This window comes from Hyposmocoma kahamanoa, unplaced genomic scaffold (genome assembly GCF_003589595.1).
Source record: "Hyposmocoma kahamanoa isolate Upper Pololo Valley unplaced genomic scaffold, ASM358959v1 114, whole genome shotgun sequence".
In the NCBI taxonomy this organism is placed as follows: domain Eukaryota; kingdom Metazoa; phylum Arthropoda; class Insecta; order Lepidoptera; family Cosmopterigidae; genus Hyposmocoma; species Hyposmocoma kahamanoa.
Window position 1 is genome coordinate 5,083,458 of NW_020653383.1, and position 17,620 is coordinate 5,101,077.

The window sequence follows — 17,620 nt, forward strand, 5'->3', positions numbered from 1 at the left end:
TGACATTTGTTTAAAAAGGTGTGCAAACAGATTTAACGTAGGCATTGTTATTTGGTTCTGAAAAAATGTTTAGTGTAGGAACGTATTACATTACTGTTCTATCAAAGCAATGGCATTTTTTTAATGGACCTCACATAGATTTTCGAGTATTTAAAACTGTGGACGTGGTTGGTACATACACGTTGGTGGTAAGTTTTACCACGAGGATGATGCTTAATAAAAAAATACCAATTTGGTAACATTTCAAGAAGTTATATTTGTATAATAATATAGGAATATATGCGTACGTATATATTCTAAAATAATATACACAGACTGGCACATTTAGCGAAATAAAAGTGAGAATATAAAGGAGTAATGTTTATGGGTATTAAATTAAATAAGAATTGCATATAAAATAGCAATTAAGTCAACATGTTCTTATATCGACTTAATATAGTCTTACACAAAAAAAAAAACCTAAATAAACAGAATAATTTTATTTAACATTTTGTTACAGAGCAAAAAGAGCTGAAAAAAAATAACGAGAAAGTTTGACATTGATTAAATGAAACTTTAATAAATAAAAAAAAGCTGTTTCCAGAAAAGTTTACGAAATACGCAGGAAAACAAAAATAACCCCAAACCACTTGTCAAACCTGTATTAAAAGGATATCAAAATAAATGAATGAAAAAATTACAGTCGGCTATGTTTTTATTTCAAAATTTGATGAAAAAAAATCCAAATAACCGACTATTGCTCGCTAAATTTGCTGATATACAAGGTACAATCTGTGTTTTGGAGACAGGGCATAAGCGCCATTTTGAAAAATTTTTCAGGAGAGCTTGTTTTAGGTTTTAACGACTGTTATTTACATAATCTTTTAAAATTTATTTTTGGTTTTAATCAAGTTTAAGTTTGGTACTTGGTGCAACGGGCTGGTGTCCGCAACTCGACGTCAAGGCGCCTATTTTCGTGTTTAAGTTTCAGAATTTTCCTTTTCTTCATTTTTCTTTTTCGCCTTATTATTTATATTACATTTATATTACAAAACACCGACGATATGTATGTACGTATTGTTTGTGTACAATGTATTTTTACATTAAATAAGTTACCGAGTGAATGAACACTAACTCCAATATAACACAAGTTTTAACTTAGCTTAAGACTTAACTGATTAACCTCTCTCAATGACTATTGTATGAACAATGTCCTGCATGATCTAATCTTAACTCTATCTAGATGAAGAGTTGTACCTTTTTAAAGAAGAAAAAATTTGTCATTATTGTTGGTGGCGGCTTAATTCTATTTATAAGGCATCATTGTGTTATGAAGAATAATTGGCACAAGATAGTCTAATGCCATTTAATTTAAAAAAAGTACAGATAAAGTGACTATTCCCAATCTAAAGCACAGAATGATCTAAAAATAGTGTCATCACTTTCACCTCAAAAATTTCATGTAAACCAATCAATGTATATAGTTTGGGAAATTCGATCAATTGCAATTATTACTCAATAAACGGTTTATTGTTCTCTTTATGTCGTAGCAAGGACGTCAAAATAAAAAGACATGATTATGGAAGTAGTCTCATTTGGAGTATAGTTTTTTGGTTGCTTGAAATAATAAAAAAATGTTCAAGTTAGTAGTCGGGTTATTGGCAGTTGCAATTTTACCAAAATTGTATGAATCTGCTGTGGCAAATTACCCTAAGGAAGATAAACCACCAGAATTTGGTAAGATAAATAATTTTGATAAATTAAAACTGCAAAGTTGCATTATCCATTTTAAATTCAGCTACACAGCGAACCAATTCAAATAAAACCAAAGTTATTCCTACTATGGAAGACAAAAACTGTCTATAAAGTATATTGCATACAACAATAAATATTGTATAAAACTTTTTAACTGTGTCAAACCATTAGATACATTGTAATATCAAAACGGTATTTAGCGAAAAAAATGCAAAAATGATTTGTCCATTTTTTGTTATTTTTGTGGTTAATAACATAAAAATATATATTTAATTAATTTTGTGTGTACATTCTTGTTGTAATTAAATGATTGGTCTCGATTTTTTTAGCAATTTAAACTCTCGCCTGGCGCAATGGTGAAGGTGGCTTGATATGCGACCGATATTCCGCAAATTTGCTACGCAGTGGGGATTTTTAAAAACATCCCCATCAAGATATTATTTTACTCTGGAACGGCGCAAATAAGCAAGTTGTTCGTGTAGACATTTAAGAATTTTTAAATTCAATTGTTGAATCCAATATTTTATAGAAAGTTTAAAATAATAATAAATAAAATCTCTAATTTAAATTTAAGGAAAACGCAAACTTGTGTGTGTCTCGTCAACAACACGACACATAAATTAAAATTAATTTTAGACGTTGGCGCTGAAAATTAATGTAGAAGTCTTCGGTAAACCACGAATATGTCACCTACTTTTAGGATCCCCATACCTGGGGAATTCTTAGTGGGAAACCGTGGAATGAATCTGTACTGTATACGTTTGTCATTGTCTAGTCTGACTTAGGCCTGGCGCCCAATAGCGGAACGGGGCGTGGCAAGGGATCCTTCGGCATCGGCATAGGTGCGTGTAAGCGCACACTAACGACATTTATGTCGTGGTATCCTTAGGCATGCCGAAACCTACCATCGCGATATCCTCTTTTCAGATCAGTCGTAACGTGGCAAACGGTTAATTACCAGTTGTATATTTCGAAACGGTGGTCTTACTGAAGAAGAAGAGAACCATATTCCGAGGAGGTGAAGATTTGTGGTGAATAGCCTTCGGAAGCCCGCCAACGCATCTCAAAGGCTGCCGAGGCATTCCGGATCAGCTTTTTTATATCTAGAACATCGAGTATATAACCAGAAATAGAGACGAAATATCATTTAATTTGTTTGAAACCTATTCTGACATATCATTACTGTAACAACTGTGCTCCGATTGGTTAGCTCGAGTTCGAAACAATTGACGGGTGTCATCAACTGTTTCTCTTCAAATCGATCAGTTAACTTGAGCTTTGTTATAATGGACGAAAATTGCAAAATTACATATTTAATATTTAATTACCGATGAAATATGATTACGTTTGTTTTGTAATTAGATGTTTTGCTGTTTCCCACACTACCGAATGAAATAGCCCCCATTGATAAAGATATTATCTTTATTACAATAAATACAGAATATTTTTTGGAATATACGGAGACGTACACACAGGTCAGTAGTTGGCCTGTCTATATTTCAGTGCAAACGAGTGTTGATATTTATAAGAGCTGTATCGATAATGTGTTAGAAGGAATATATGGCCCTTATGTCGTCTCTATTTCTGGTTATATACTGGATGATCTAGACCAATTATAATTGAAATTACCATCAACTGCAATGACATTCGGCACCTAGAAATTCCCTGCCGTGCCGTGCCGCAGCGGGCGTCGGGCCTTATTTGTTAGTTATTTGTATTTAAGTTTATTAAATTTATTTTCACAGCATCTGAAGAAGGATGCTACTCGAAAGCATTGAATCGAGTAATAGGCCCAGGGGAAACGTTTTACAACGTGGGAAAAGAATGTGCGTCGTATGAATGTCGAGCCAGTGGTGAAACCATTAAATATACGTAAGTGTAGATTTTTTTTACCTAAACTTCAAGTAATGTAACATAGTGGATAATATCTACATCTGAATTACCGCAAGGGTTAAAAATAAAAAGCGAAAGTGTAAAACGAAATACAATGTGGTTTAACGGTTTGCTCTATGGGTGTTAGATGAGGAGGTCCCTAGTAGGACCAATTTTGGAAACGAACTTTTCTTCATTGGTTCTAGTCTGGGTGTTTCAAGTAGTGTCCCGGAGGGAATTTCGTTGTTCTCGTACTCATAGTACAGGGAATTCTATAGTGTGAGACATTGAATTGGTGTGGTTGATTAGCACGTTATTATTATTATTGTTTTGTCTTTACTCAGCCTGTTGGCTAGTTTTAACTACATTTACGGAACGAAATCCAGTAAATTCATTACGGTGTGTATCTACGTTGACGGTGTGTTGTGACATTTACAGCCCCAAGCTTATTTTACTATTAATAATAGGGGTTAAAGTATGAAATTGCCGATTTGTACTGAAAATCTAAATTGTTTATTTTTTAAATTTTTAACAAATTTATTTAATCAAAATAGTTGCCATTATTATCTATAGATTGCTGCCATCTAATGGGAAGGTTATTAATGCCTTTGCGATAGAACTCCGACGATCTAGACTGCACAAACTGTGTGAAAGCATTTTGTACTGCCTCCTGGGAAGAAAACTTCTTGTCACATAGATAATTGTCCAAATCACGAAAAAAATGGTAGTCCGTTGGAGCAAGGTCTGGTGAATACGGAGGATGACGAATGGTTTCTAACTGCAGTTCCTGAAGGGTCAAAATGGTTTCTCGTGCTGTGTAAGGTCTCGCGTTGTCGTGGAGCAATAATGGTGAAGATCGATTCATGAGTCGGGGCTGTTTTACTGCTAGTTTTGTCAACATGGTTCGGAGTTCGGCACAATAGACATGTGCCGTTATTGCTTGACCAGATCGGAGAAAACTATAGTGAATAACACCATGCTGAGACCACCAAACAGTTACCATTACCTTTTTATTGGTAAGTTTTGCTTTAGGACACTGTTGTGGCATTTGACCTGGGGTCAGCCATTGCATTTTTCTTTTCCGGTTATCATAAAGAATCCACTTTTCAACACATGTTACAATTCGATCCAATATTCCTTCATTTCTGTACCGGTTCAACAAGGCAACACAAGTTTCAACACGCGTTTCTTTCTGCAGATCAGTCAAATCATGAGGCACCCATTTTTCGTATTTTTTTATTTTATTGATTTGACGCAAGTGAGTCAATATTGTGGGTAAGGTAACGTTAAGCCATGCCGCTAATTCCTGGGTAGTTTGACTAGGATCGGCTTCCACTATCTCTCTTAATTCATCGTTATTCACCTGTGTGGGCGGTCTTCCTCGTGGCTCGTTCTTTAAGTCGAAATTTCCATCACGAAAGCGTTTAAACCAAAATCGCACGGTGCGTTCATTAGTAGACCCCTCTCCAAACGCAGCATTGATATTGCGGGCTGTTTCTGCCGCGTTAGTTCCGCGTCGGAACTCGTATTCAAAAATCACTCGAATTTTCGCAGTATCCATCTTTCTTGTCTAAATTGAATAACAAAAACAATTGAAAGTCGATATTCAAATGTTTCAAATTTAAAAAAAAAAATAAATCACAGAAACCATTTGAAAAAAGTTTCATTCGAAATCCTCAAACCATGAAGATTCTATGAAAATTCAAAGAACCTATTGCAATAAAACGGCAATTTCATACTTTAACCCCTAATATTATGTATTACTTACAATAACTAAACTTTTCTACTGAATATACTACCGTAGTAGTGCTAGTTACACATACAAAGTATAGCACAAAACACAATGCAATAATTCTAGGATTTTAGAAGGAGGTATTATTTACTCTATGTATATTATTTCCTTGAAATTTAGGTAAATATACACTTTTACTAGGAATACTGATCCCTGATTAATTACAATTAACCACACAGGGCGCGGAACGGGCGCACGCGCGAGACTTGATGTGTTGTCGTCCATATAAATACACGGAATTAGACCCGCCGCGGCCCCGACCCGACACACGCCCGACCCTACCCGCTCTCTGTGTGTTCACGCTTCAAGAGAAGTTTGACACTTAAAATCTATATTTAACTCTATACCGCATATGATAAAAATGGTCCAAAGCTTGATGTGCTCTTGACTGTAAATAAAAAAGAAAAAGCTATGGAAGTATCAAAGTATTATAAGAAATAAAGTTTTTTCCGCATTGACAAAAAATTTACCATAATAATTTAGTAGCAGTACAGCTCCTTGTGAAACAGTTCGTCCAGGGTAGTACTGCCCTGTAATACCTTACCTATTTCTGCCGCCAAGCAGGGTGTTGGTGAAATTATAGGCACAATGGCAGTGCCCCTCACATTTTTGCGATTTAAAGTTCTGAGTGGCAATGCAACTGTTATGGACAGGCGTGTAGCTTATCATATGGCGCACGATTTATCCGTCCTTCACTTGACGTTATATAAAAACAGGAATAGGCGACATATAATCTGGTAAATTAATTTTGTTTTTTAATTAAACATTGCGGATATTCATATCGTTAAGAAAAATATTATTTTATTTCCTACAACTGTGTTTAAATACATTATCGGCACTAGTTGTCAATTTAGAACGCGTGACATCGTTTGTAGATAAACAATCCAAAATGTTTAAAAATTTTTGTTAAAAAGTCATTAAAGGGAGAAGAAATTCAAGGTCTTACGCGAACGTCACGTGGTGTATTTGTTGTTTGCGTAACATATTAAAATATGCCAGTTTTCAGATTTTATTTATTGATTTAAGATACAAATCATTATTGTTTTACAAAAATATTGATCGAATTATCGTTTTCATTATAGAATAATTTTTTCTAACTACATTCAAATTTTTTTCTATTTATTGCCCGATGCAAATGATGATGGTAAAAGGACGTGAAATATATGTATGTATGTATGTATTAAGTCGGTGACATAACCGAGATTAATGGTACTACACAACACTACATCAAACAATCTTAGTAAAACAGTAAAGAGTATTAAAAAAACCGACCTCAAAAGTCATTCATCCCCTAGTTTGCCACCCTTAGAGGTGGATTATTTTCTTCACATTTAAATCGGATCGCATCTGAGGTACCCTCTTTCTAACACAACAAGGATCATCAAAATCGGTTCACAAATTCATCGCGTAACATACATACAAAAACATAGTCGAAATGAAAACCTCCTCCTTTTTTTGAAGTCGGTTAAAACGAGAATGTTTCTCATCGTATAAAAAAATGTATCTTTATTTAGGTATACACCCATTAATAAATTTAACATTGTTAATTAATTACACTATGTTACATTACATAACCAATTAAATAGAATTTTATTTACCGAATATTAATGAAGTAAATAATTAAGAATTACATTAAATTGAATTGTATTCACATTAGAAATAATACTATAACAATAATTAATTTACTTAAATTAAAAAATGGAGTGGTCACTTCCACATTAGCACGCATCGCATACTGTTCTAAAGTATACTGTTATAAAGGTATCTGGCTTTTTGTTACGTCACTGCATCTTTTCCAGTCATCACTAGCTCATAATGAAGATAATATACCGTTATTTATAGCTTAATTATTATTTTCAGCTGCGGAGAAATCGCTTCTGTTAGAATAGGCTGCAGAGTAGTGGAAGGTGATCTTAATTTAAAGTATCCTGACTGTTGCCCAAATGTCAAATGCCGTAAAATACAAGGACCAATAATTATTAAACCTACTGACCGACCACCGATATTGTAAACCTACCTGGTTTAAAGTAGATAATTGATGATATATCAATAAATATTCATTCAAAATGTCAAAATAAAATGGTTTATTATTTCTTCATACGGACATTTCTGTCCAGTAAGGCAATGTAATAAATAGGCTTCCGCTTGATCTTATACGAAAATTATAGATTTTCATAGGAATTTTAGCTCCTTCTCTATATATGTATCCATCTCTCTGTTGTAATATTTATTTACAGCCTTAGCCTTATAAACACTCATTCTCGTCATCCTCCTTTTTTATAATATATCGTGAGTTTATTTGGTATTAAACTTTAGAGGGTCTAAATACTTAGTTTGTTGCACTAATAGTTTTTATTATAACTTAGGAATATTTACGTGTGGTGACGTTGTTACAAGAAAAAATATTACAAAACCTTCGATAGGTCGTGGAGAGCTGCGGGATAGGTGAGCTCGCCAAGTAAAAGGAAGGGAAGCCGTGCTGCCACCAACCTTTATATCCAAAACGTCGAAGGGCTGTTACTGCTTCATCGCCCCTTGAAAAACACTTGCGTACACAGCTTAATGCCGGGCGGAGATGCGGATAGTTAATTAAAAATTTGTGATGTTGCGGCTTTGGCGTAGCGCAGATTGGGATGGGAAAGGAAAAGGAGATGCGAGCTCAGACATAAACAATCTGACGTTACCTACGAGCTTTAATAAATTTTTCTCCTGTGTCACAACTACAACCACATTGCTCATCTGCAGAGTGGAAGCCTGGTGACCCGTAATACAGGTTTTTCTGAACCTATATCGGGCATCAGTCTCTCACAAAACAGTTTGGTCAATCTTTGTTTTGTTTTATCCCCTACTCCTCTACTCTTAAGGCTATTTTGTGAAGAGAAAATAACGCAACGTTTCCTTTAATTTCATTTCAATTTTCCGCATTGTATTCAATGAGACATTATTTTCAGCTGCAGAGTTATAAAAGTGACTACACGTTAGAGTATATTAAATGCTGGACAATTGAATTGATTGAAAGAACTATACATACATATACGTAACATAGACGTTTCTGGTACATTCTAGCCTCATACTATAAGTTGGTTCCACAAACAAAATTTTATAGGTAGGCGTAATTAAGTTACTTGCTCTGACAAATGCATAGCATGTAAAAGTAAAGAGATATAGTGTGTCGAAAATGACTACACCACTGCTTTACTCACGGAAAAAAAATGGAAGTACCTTAAACCTCGATTACTCTATTACCAATTGATAAATGTACTCGAATGTTTTCTTGTCTTCGTAGTGCGTTTGTTAAATTGTTATTGTGTGTTGTTGTAAAGTTTTTGGTTGTTGTTAATATTTTGTAATAGACAATTAAATTTGAAAAAATGAGAAGCTTCTCCTTTTTCAATTTCATTAAAAATAGAATGTTTAACGTACCTGCATTCATACGTTGACGATGACATTTCATGACATTTCTATCTTTACATTTTGGACGTATAATTGTGATTTATACAATAGTTACTGTGTTGTCATACATAATCCAAGCACATTTTTTTCACTGTTAAGCTCGGTCGTGTAGACGGACTTTAATATTTTACCAACTGATTTGAATATTTGCTCTCTTTGCAATAAATAAACTGACTACGTGGCCAAACGGTTACTATGCTACACGCCACGCAAAGGACCTGTGTTCGATTGGCCTAAATTTGTCTATGTGTGTCCATGGCACTTGCGATACAGGGTTTCCCTAGTGCGGGGCTTATTATGAGTGTGTGCATTATTATTATTGTTATAACGCACACGCACCATTCACAGACACACATATTATTATTTTAATAGTATAAAAGTCCGAACAAGTCAATAAAATAGGTATTATAAGTATCATTGATCAAAGTGTGTCCCAGTAAACAACATTCAGTTTGTATGGGATGTGGGTAAATATTTAGCAAGGCCCATCGGCCGGAGGTGGTGATGTCATGAGCAACGGTTTACCGCAAGATTGTTTACTCCGAAAGGTATCTTTGAAGTTTCGAAGATGGATTGCTATATTTGCTTTTACGAATACATTTGCATATGATAAATGGAGTGGAAATTGTTTTCTAGTGACTATGTTACTTGACATAGTTCCCTTTTCATCCCTCCAAGCTAACTTTAAGCAGTGTGTGACGTCCTTATAATATTAATACAATGATCGAATATGTTTTTTTTGTTTGTTTTCTGTTTATTCTTGTATTATGTTTTTCTTATTTTTATTTTATTTCTTTTTTCACTGTGCTGTTTATTTCTTTTATTTTTTAGGTTTGATTGTTTATTTCATTTTTTTTCTTTTTCTGTGTGATGTCATTTGTGATGTGCAAATAAATGAATTTTCTTTCTTTCAATACTAATTCCTTCGTTCTAGCTGGACTCCAACCAGCGACTTCGCTATACCGTGACTGATGCTTTCCCAAATGAGCTACGGAAAGAATCAACAGACTGTACGAATATTTCTGTCCATGTTGCAGATCTTTGCTTTTAGTTTTAAAGACGTTTTTGCCGTAGCGCCATCTGTGAGAAATGTATGGAAGTTTTGCTTCACTCGGCCAGGTACCTTTACAGTCACCAGCATCTGACTAGAGATGTCACTGTAATAATTTTTGTTTATTTATTTTTTTATTTTGTGAAATCACTTCATTAGTTTCGATAAAATTATCAACACAAAGATCGATCATAAACAAAAATTCGATCTGATTGGTCTCAAACGAAGACGAAACGAAAGAAGATCTTAGTGATTTCTCCATGTGATTATTGCAGATCTTTACGTGATAGTAATGTTATATTCAGTAAACTTAATATGTCATTATGCTTTCGTATAAGACGCATGTCATGTACATAGCCACGCAGACGCTGTGTCGTGAGCAACGAATGTAGAATATTCCTACTGACAATTAAAACCAGATTGTCCTGGTTACCACGTGACAGTTCCTTCAAGCCACTGGTTGAACTAATAAAGTATTTCCACTAGAGAAAATTGAATGAAACTAATAAAGAGATGGCAAAAAACTCGTTGAAGCTACCGAGATTCAATTTGGCGACACCTGGCGCCAAAGATGGGCGTTTGCCGCCCATTTCTATGCAGCCGATTGCAGCCTAAATTAAAAGTTCGAGGTTTTTGGGACTTCGAGACGTCTCGAAGACTCACCTTGAGTTTTTTGCGTTCAAACACTGATAATAGGTTATTAAAGGTCACGAATTGTAGGACACGGATTAAAGTTTACAACCTATGTAACGGTCAACAAATTTAATTTATATACTGGTCTTTATTATAGCATTTTGTAAATTATATTTGCAGACAACAAGAACACTGATAAATCGACTTGTTTGAGAAATGTCTAAATGAAGCAAATTAGTCATAAAGTAATTGGAATTTTGTATTAGCATGCAGGCGCCTGGCTACATTCCACCTACACCTTTTCATGTCCATAAAGTTTACACTATAAGTTTTTAAAAGGTTGCAGATGCTTTCTAAATTACTGTTAATAAAACAATGACCTATTAAAAACTTTTTTAATATTTCTACAGAATATGGCCTTGGATTCCATTATTTGTGAAAGAATAAAAAAGAATATGATTAAACTACAGTTCGCAAAGTGCATAAAAGATCCTTTCAACTTGTCTGGGGAAATTAATTTAAGCTCATAGTAGAGCTGAGATCATATTTTTGTATTAGTAAAGTGAGTAGCAGTCTTTTAAAAACAGTGTGTCTTCCGACATTTGATAATTATAGCGTGCATTACAGTCTCTGAATTGAAAAGATAATTACCGCATTTATGAACTGCCTCCATTCATTTTCACTGTCCCATTAGTTAAAAGTAAAAATGACGGAGTTGTCGGGAAATGATATTATCGTTCACATATATCTCTTTCAAAAATCACCATCATACTGATATTTCATACAAAAACGCATGTGGGAAATTACAATAAAAACATAGATATTCTTCATCCCAACTCTACTTTCTTAGTACAGCTGAGAGATTTGTTTAATTATTCTAATTACCTATTAAAGCATATAACTAAGAGCATTAGCCCGTATAAATCTTTAATAATACCGTACAAATGAAATACCACGCGTGATTAACACTACGTTACGAAATTATATTACTATGTTGAATAATGCATCGAATGAGCATCACTGGCATCGACAATATTCCATTGATAACATTCAATTACTGTTTGGAATAACGTGCTTAGTGATGTAACTTGTTGTGGCTACTTTTTTTTTATTACCGGAGGGAATCTGCTTACAGATACCCCGGCACTGCGTGGGCAGAGTTATGCGGGACTGGGCTGAACCCGACCGGACCAAACCCCGGGGTGTTCCTCCTCTCCGCTGCAGGTACAGGCACGGGTACGCTATCGCTCGTCCGCGGCCCCACCAGCGGCTGGTCGCGCACATCGCAGCCCCTTCCCGAGAAGGAAGACACAACGGCCCCCCGACTCCAAATGTAAGGCTCGCTGAGCACCAGACGAGCCTTCCAACTCGGGCTCCTCCATGCTGGACAGCGAACTCCCCCGAGTCCACTACCCAGGGGTCATGGGGCCAGGACAACATCCCCTCAATTGTGAAGTTCAGATGATGCTCCCCCAGCTCCCGCGGCGGATCTGTTGGGAGGTTCCGCTGCAACACCCTACGCGCATCCATGTGGACTCTCCGTAAAGAGTCCTTTGGAGCGCCCACCGCACGAGCCAATCGTCCACATTCGGCCGCGGAGGTCAGGACGAGCGTCAACGACACACCGACACGTCTCTACCCCCGCGGTCCCATCGCCACTGCATCTGAACCCTAGGCGGTGCAGCCTCGCCAAAGTCGCAGAGGATAGGACGAGCGGCAACGACACACCGACAGGTCTCTTCCCCCGCGACCTTCCTCCCCGCATGCGTCCTCGCGGTCCCGCTCGGCCTAGATCAAGACGAGCCCGCGCGGTACGCCCCCGTCCTCGGGCCAGTCTAGCTCCATCGACCGGCCCGTGAGTTCCTCTTATCTTCACCGTGGGATGAAATGGACCACGGCTACTAGAGCCCTCCCGTCACGACAAGGCGGGACCCATTTTTGGGGGGAGTGTTGTGGCTACCTAGTCCTAAATGCTATGTAGGACGACCCTCCTAAGAGATTGATTTATGATTCAATAATTCACCATATTTCAATCATAGGCGATCTAGACCGCATGTACCGAAGTTATGCTATCTATTCCTGCCGACAAACTGCTTGTCTGTTTTGAGGGCGGAGTGGCAGTGCCTCTCATACCTTTCTAATTTAAATTACTGCAACTATTATGGACAGGCGTGTCGCTTACAACTATGTGCACGACCTGTCCGTCCCGTCACATGGTATCATAAAAAAAAATAAGAATGCGACGTTATTTTGTCATAATCGAGAAACTCGTTACATAACTTTGCGCATTTCAAAATCCAATACGTGGTTTCAATTTCTGCAGTCCGTTATGCCTTTTATAATGTATTGGGCTTCACGGTCTTGAACCATTGTGTTCGAGACGGATCTAGTAGAGTTGCCACCCTCGTCATTTACAAACTCGTGCCCCAACACTCGTCATGAACCGGTTCATATGAGACGCCAAACCTCTGGACTCTTAAAGCATCATTTGGCGTCTTCCGGAATTATAATACATAATACTCTCCGATGGAATTAGATTCAACTGCGAGTTAGGGCCTTCCCTCGCAGGGAAAACTGAGTACTCTTAGTAAATGTGGAAATCGATTCATGCTTCACTGCAAAAGCATTTGTTACGGAGAGGGATTAAGTCTTGCATTGTGGAAATTGTAATATAGGTATACATTACAAATATAAAGTACATTACGGTACATTTATTGCAATGCTACAACACAATTGTTTTATTAATGCAACCAAGTGCTTATAAGAAGATAACGGACTTCTTTTGCAAGGACCTGGGGTTTGTTAAAGTTCATTGAATGTGTAGGTTTATTCATGACATGCTTGCAGACTGCAGACTTGTTTACGCGACGGTGTTTGACATCAGCTATATGTTCTTTGACGCGGGTACTAATACTTCGCTTTGTTTGTCCAATATAAGAGAGACCGCACTCACAGTCAAGCTTGTAAACTCCTGCATCCTGTAAGGGGATGTTACATTTTACGGGTCTCAGGAACTGAGAAATCTTCCTCAGGGGCTTGAAATAGGTCTTGATAGATGCACGCCTGAGGACTCTTCCGATCTTGTCTGTAACACCTCTCACGTAAGGTAAGATGGCAGCTCTTCGCTCGACTGTTGATGTTTTCACACGGGGTCTGCGGTACTGGCGTGGAATCTTCAACTTATTCGCATGTAGGACTTGCTTTATATGCTGGAGTTCCCCTGCCAGATAATTACGGTCGCAGGCACCATGCGCTCTCTGAAACAAAGATTTGCCCACGGTAGCTAACTGGCTAGGATGGTGAAGGGAATTACCATTGAGATACCTATCTGTATGGGTTTGCATTCGAATATCCTAAGGTGTTATTAGGATTTCTTTTAATTATAACATCTAAGAAAGCTAAAGTACCACAATTCTCTTATTCCATAGTAAATTTGCACAGATTATAGAGCCCTTCTCGTATGCCCTCAGAGTAGGTAGGGAGGGTGATTGTAATCCAAACTAACGTAGAAAGATATGGAGCTTGTACATATCCAGCCGGGTTCTAGGCAGACGGAGAACCCTACCACCTAAAACCAACATACGATCGATAACGGATAGTTTTCACCGATTCCCATCACCAAAGAGTATAGTGCATATAACTAATGCAGTGCATATGACTAGTAATCTAATGACAATATTATGCTAAACGACCTCATTGCAGTGCCGTTAGGGCTGGCGTCACATTGATATGCAATGCAAGATAATCAGTGAAAATACATGCCTAATTTACACGTTCCATTCGTATTGCCACCCATACCGTAGGTGTCATGGGAAGAAATTAATGTGTAGGGGTGTCTCTTTGTGTTTTGTGTTGCACATTTTTACATTAATACGATGGTCAAGTGATAGTGATCAATAGTGACTACAATTCCTTTGTTCTTGGAGAGGGTTGTGTAGCAGTCGAGCGTTAAGGACTGATGCAGAATGTGATGGTGGTAACGAAAATGTTGCATGTGTGATAATACCGTATTTAATACACGAAAAATATGTCTATTCCTGTATAATTGGACCAAGAACTCACAAGAGATTATGTTGAAATACCTGTATTCTATTTTCAACGATAAATTTTTATTTATATTATTTCAATTTCTTTTCTTCGACGATAAACATCGTGTTGTTGTAAAATTGACAGGTGATTTAATCAAGTTTAATGGCACTTTTGAGGCGAAAACGAAAACATAGAACGTCATGGTTACTTACGCCAAATTGAAAGATTATAAATTTTAATCTATCCTCAAATGCGTTGCACCGACATGAGCAAAGCATCTTTTTTCTTTTTATAATATCAAGCGACGGGACGAACAAGTTGTGCGCCTGATGGTAAGCTATACGCCTGTTATATAACAGTTGCAGTGCCACTCTGTGCTTTAAATCGCAAAGGTCAGACGGGCACTGCCACTGCGCCCGTCACACTGAGATATAAGTTGACAAGTCCCATATGCCAGTAATTTCACCAACATACTTACCCTTCCAAACTGGAACTCAGTAATGCTCACGTTACTGCTTGGTGGCAGAAACAGGTAAGGTGGCAGTACCACCCTGGACGAACTCTTTCACAAGGAGCTCTACTGCTACTAACATTAACTAACATAGGCAGGTTTATAATAATAGCGTGTTACAGATTGTCTTATCTAGAGTTGTTAATTACCTACATCATACTACTTAGTAAAAAATAGGACATTTAAATTTAGTACATAAAAGTTCAGCCTTTCTACGTCAATATCCAAAAATCCGGAATATATTACATATAACAAAAAGCTTACACAAACTTGCGTCGATACGTCATTCAAGCTGAACGTCTGACAAAACGAAAATTAAAGTGTCCGTCATATTGTCATCCTCTGAAACAAGCCACAGAATGCTCAATATTTATTTTTAACATTGTTTGGAAAAATTGTACATATAATATTTCGACAGACATAAGAAAAAGCTTTCCTACGATGATATGTTTTTTCCGTTAAAATTGCATCCAGTAACTTGAGCTATCGAAGAAACAACAATACGACCAAACCAAATCCTATGGATTAAATCATCGTCATCTTCAAGACATCATACATCAGACGTCCAGCCTCCATGGAAGATCAGGGGACTGCCCACAAAGACACTTACGGCTGACAGGAATTCAAAATTAAAACGAGCGTGTAACCAGTTTTCTAACATTGATAGTTTAAAAATGGTTTATTATGCTTTCGTGCGTAGTATTTTGGAATTTGGTGTGTCATCTGGTCGTCCCGATATGTCTTGTATGATAAGCACATTGAGCGCATACAATAAGTGTTCCTAGAATTTCTAAGTTACAAGTGTAAAAAAAAGTTAGCCACATATGAGGAAACCTGCAAATATTTCACTATGAGTAGTATTTTTTGACAAGAGACAGCTCCTAGATATGGCCTTCCTACACGATGTTAGGAATACTCGCCTAGACAGCCTTTCCCTTGTTTCCCTGTTTCGTCTTGTAGTGCCACATAGTCGCCGTCGTAACCCACTTCATAAAGTATTTTACGTTCCTGACTATAATTTATACAGGCTGACCGTACAGAGTTTTTTTGTGTGTACCATATAGTTAACCACGTTCTTGATCTGTAGCATTTTTACACGTTTTCAAGGGTTGTGAAGCTTTTGCGACTTGGAGGTACCACGTTGTCCTTCACCTTCAGCTAGAGGTATACACTAAACATTCATTAAATACGAAAATTAAAATTAAAAGTCATAAATACATGCCGACAACCTCTCTAACGAGAAGCAACCATACTCACACTGACTCTCAAAATAGTACTCTCAGGATGATAGATTTAAGATACATATTTAGCGACAGTTATAGAATTTTTGTCCATACAGAATATACGATAAGATAGAGAATTTTGTACGAAATGTGTACGGTGCTCTATACACTTATAAATGATAGTATGATAACTGTTATGAACGTTTATTAGTTTTGATTTACAACTGCTAATGGTACATTTGATAGGTGTGAAATAAGTATACAGCGCGATGGTTGACTGTGAACTAAAGATAAATTATAAGTAAATGTTGCATGAATATGTAAAATGCTGCATAAACATAATGTACGATATTGCACCGTGCATAATGAATATAAAAGAATACGTTCATTTGCCAAATACAGAAATTATACAGATCTTAAGTAATATAAACTACATTGTATTGAACCTGCAAGCAGATGTGCAAATATTAATAGAATTTGATGTTTGGTCATTATGTCACTACCGTTAATTGCATTTCAAATTATTGTAATTTGTATTTGTAAATTCTAAGTACTCTTTATTAACTATAAGGTTGCCTTTCCACCAGAGATGTGCGTTATAGCGAGGCGGTATGCGAGGAAAAAATCCACCAATAGGATTACTTCATTTTCGTAGCCTCGCTTAGCGCAGCTCCGGTGGAAAAGGGTTAGCGGAGCTAAGTATTTGTACATACAAAATAGCGAGAGATGTGTGCGAGGAATGTGTACGAGGGATGCGGGCAAGGAATGATTGCAAAACGGTGTAGGAAACTACAACTACTGAAAGTATGACACTAACTAACACTGAGACATCGCCATCGCTCATCCTACCACACCGCACTCCGCTTGCGCATAGCTGAAAAGAGTCCGTAAGTTCGTAACGCATTCTCGCACCGCCTCGCTACCTCGCACATCTCTGGTGGAAAGGCACCCTTAGAGCAATGTGTCAAGCCTTGTTTTGTCCGTTATTTTAATAAAAATAAGTGCGCATTTGACTCGATTTCAAATGTGAAAGCGAAACGCTACGAGCAAATCCTCGGATTATCCACAATATAGGTAGCTTCATAGCACGCTTGTCGATTGAATCCAAGGTGGCCAGTTGGTATTTAGCTGAGCCATCCCATAAATGGCAGCAGCACTCTAAACACGACCGAACTTGTGGTTCGTCACTTGAAGGAATTGTCTCGGTGTGAAGTTACGCCTCACCTTGGAAAGGATGCCAAGCTTCCTAGCTTCATTTTTGGTCTTGGATTCAATGTAGACACATTGAATGCTGAAGTTCAGATTGGACGACAGGTCCATTC

At 37.1% G+C, this 17,620-nt stretch overlaps 1 long non-coding RNA gene across 1 annotated transcript; it reads left to right on the plus strand.

The window, feature by feature from the left end:
- Nucleotides 1-1,630: 1,630 nt before the first annotated feature.
- LOC113239104 lies at nucleotides 1,631-7,443 on the plus strand. Its single transcript, XR_003311164.1, has 3 exons — nucleotides 1,631-1,716; nucleotides 3,480-3,606; nucleotides 7,259-7,443. It is a non-coding gene; the product is annotated as an uncharacterized LOC113239104 (long non-coding RNA).
- Nucleotides 7,444-17,620: the final 10,177 nt, after the last annotated feature.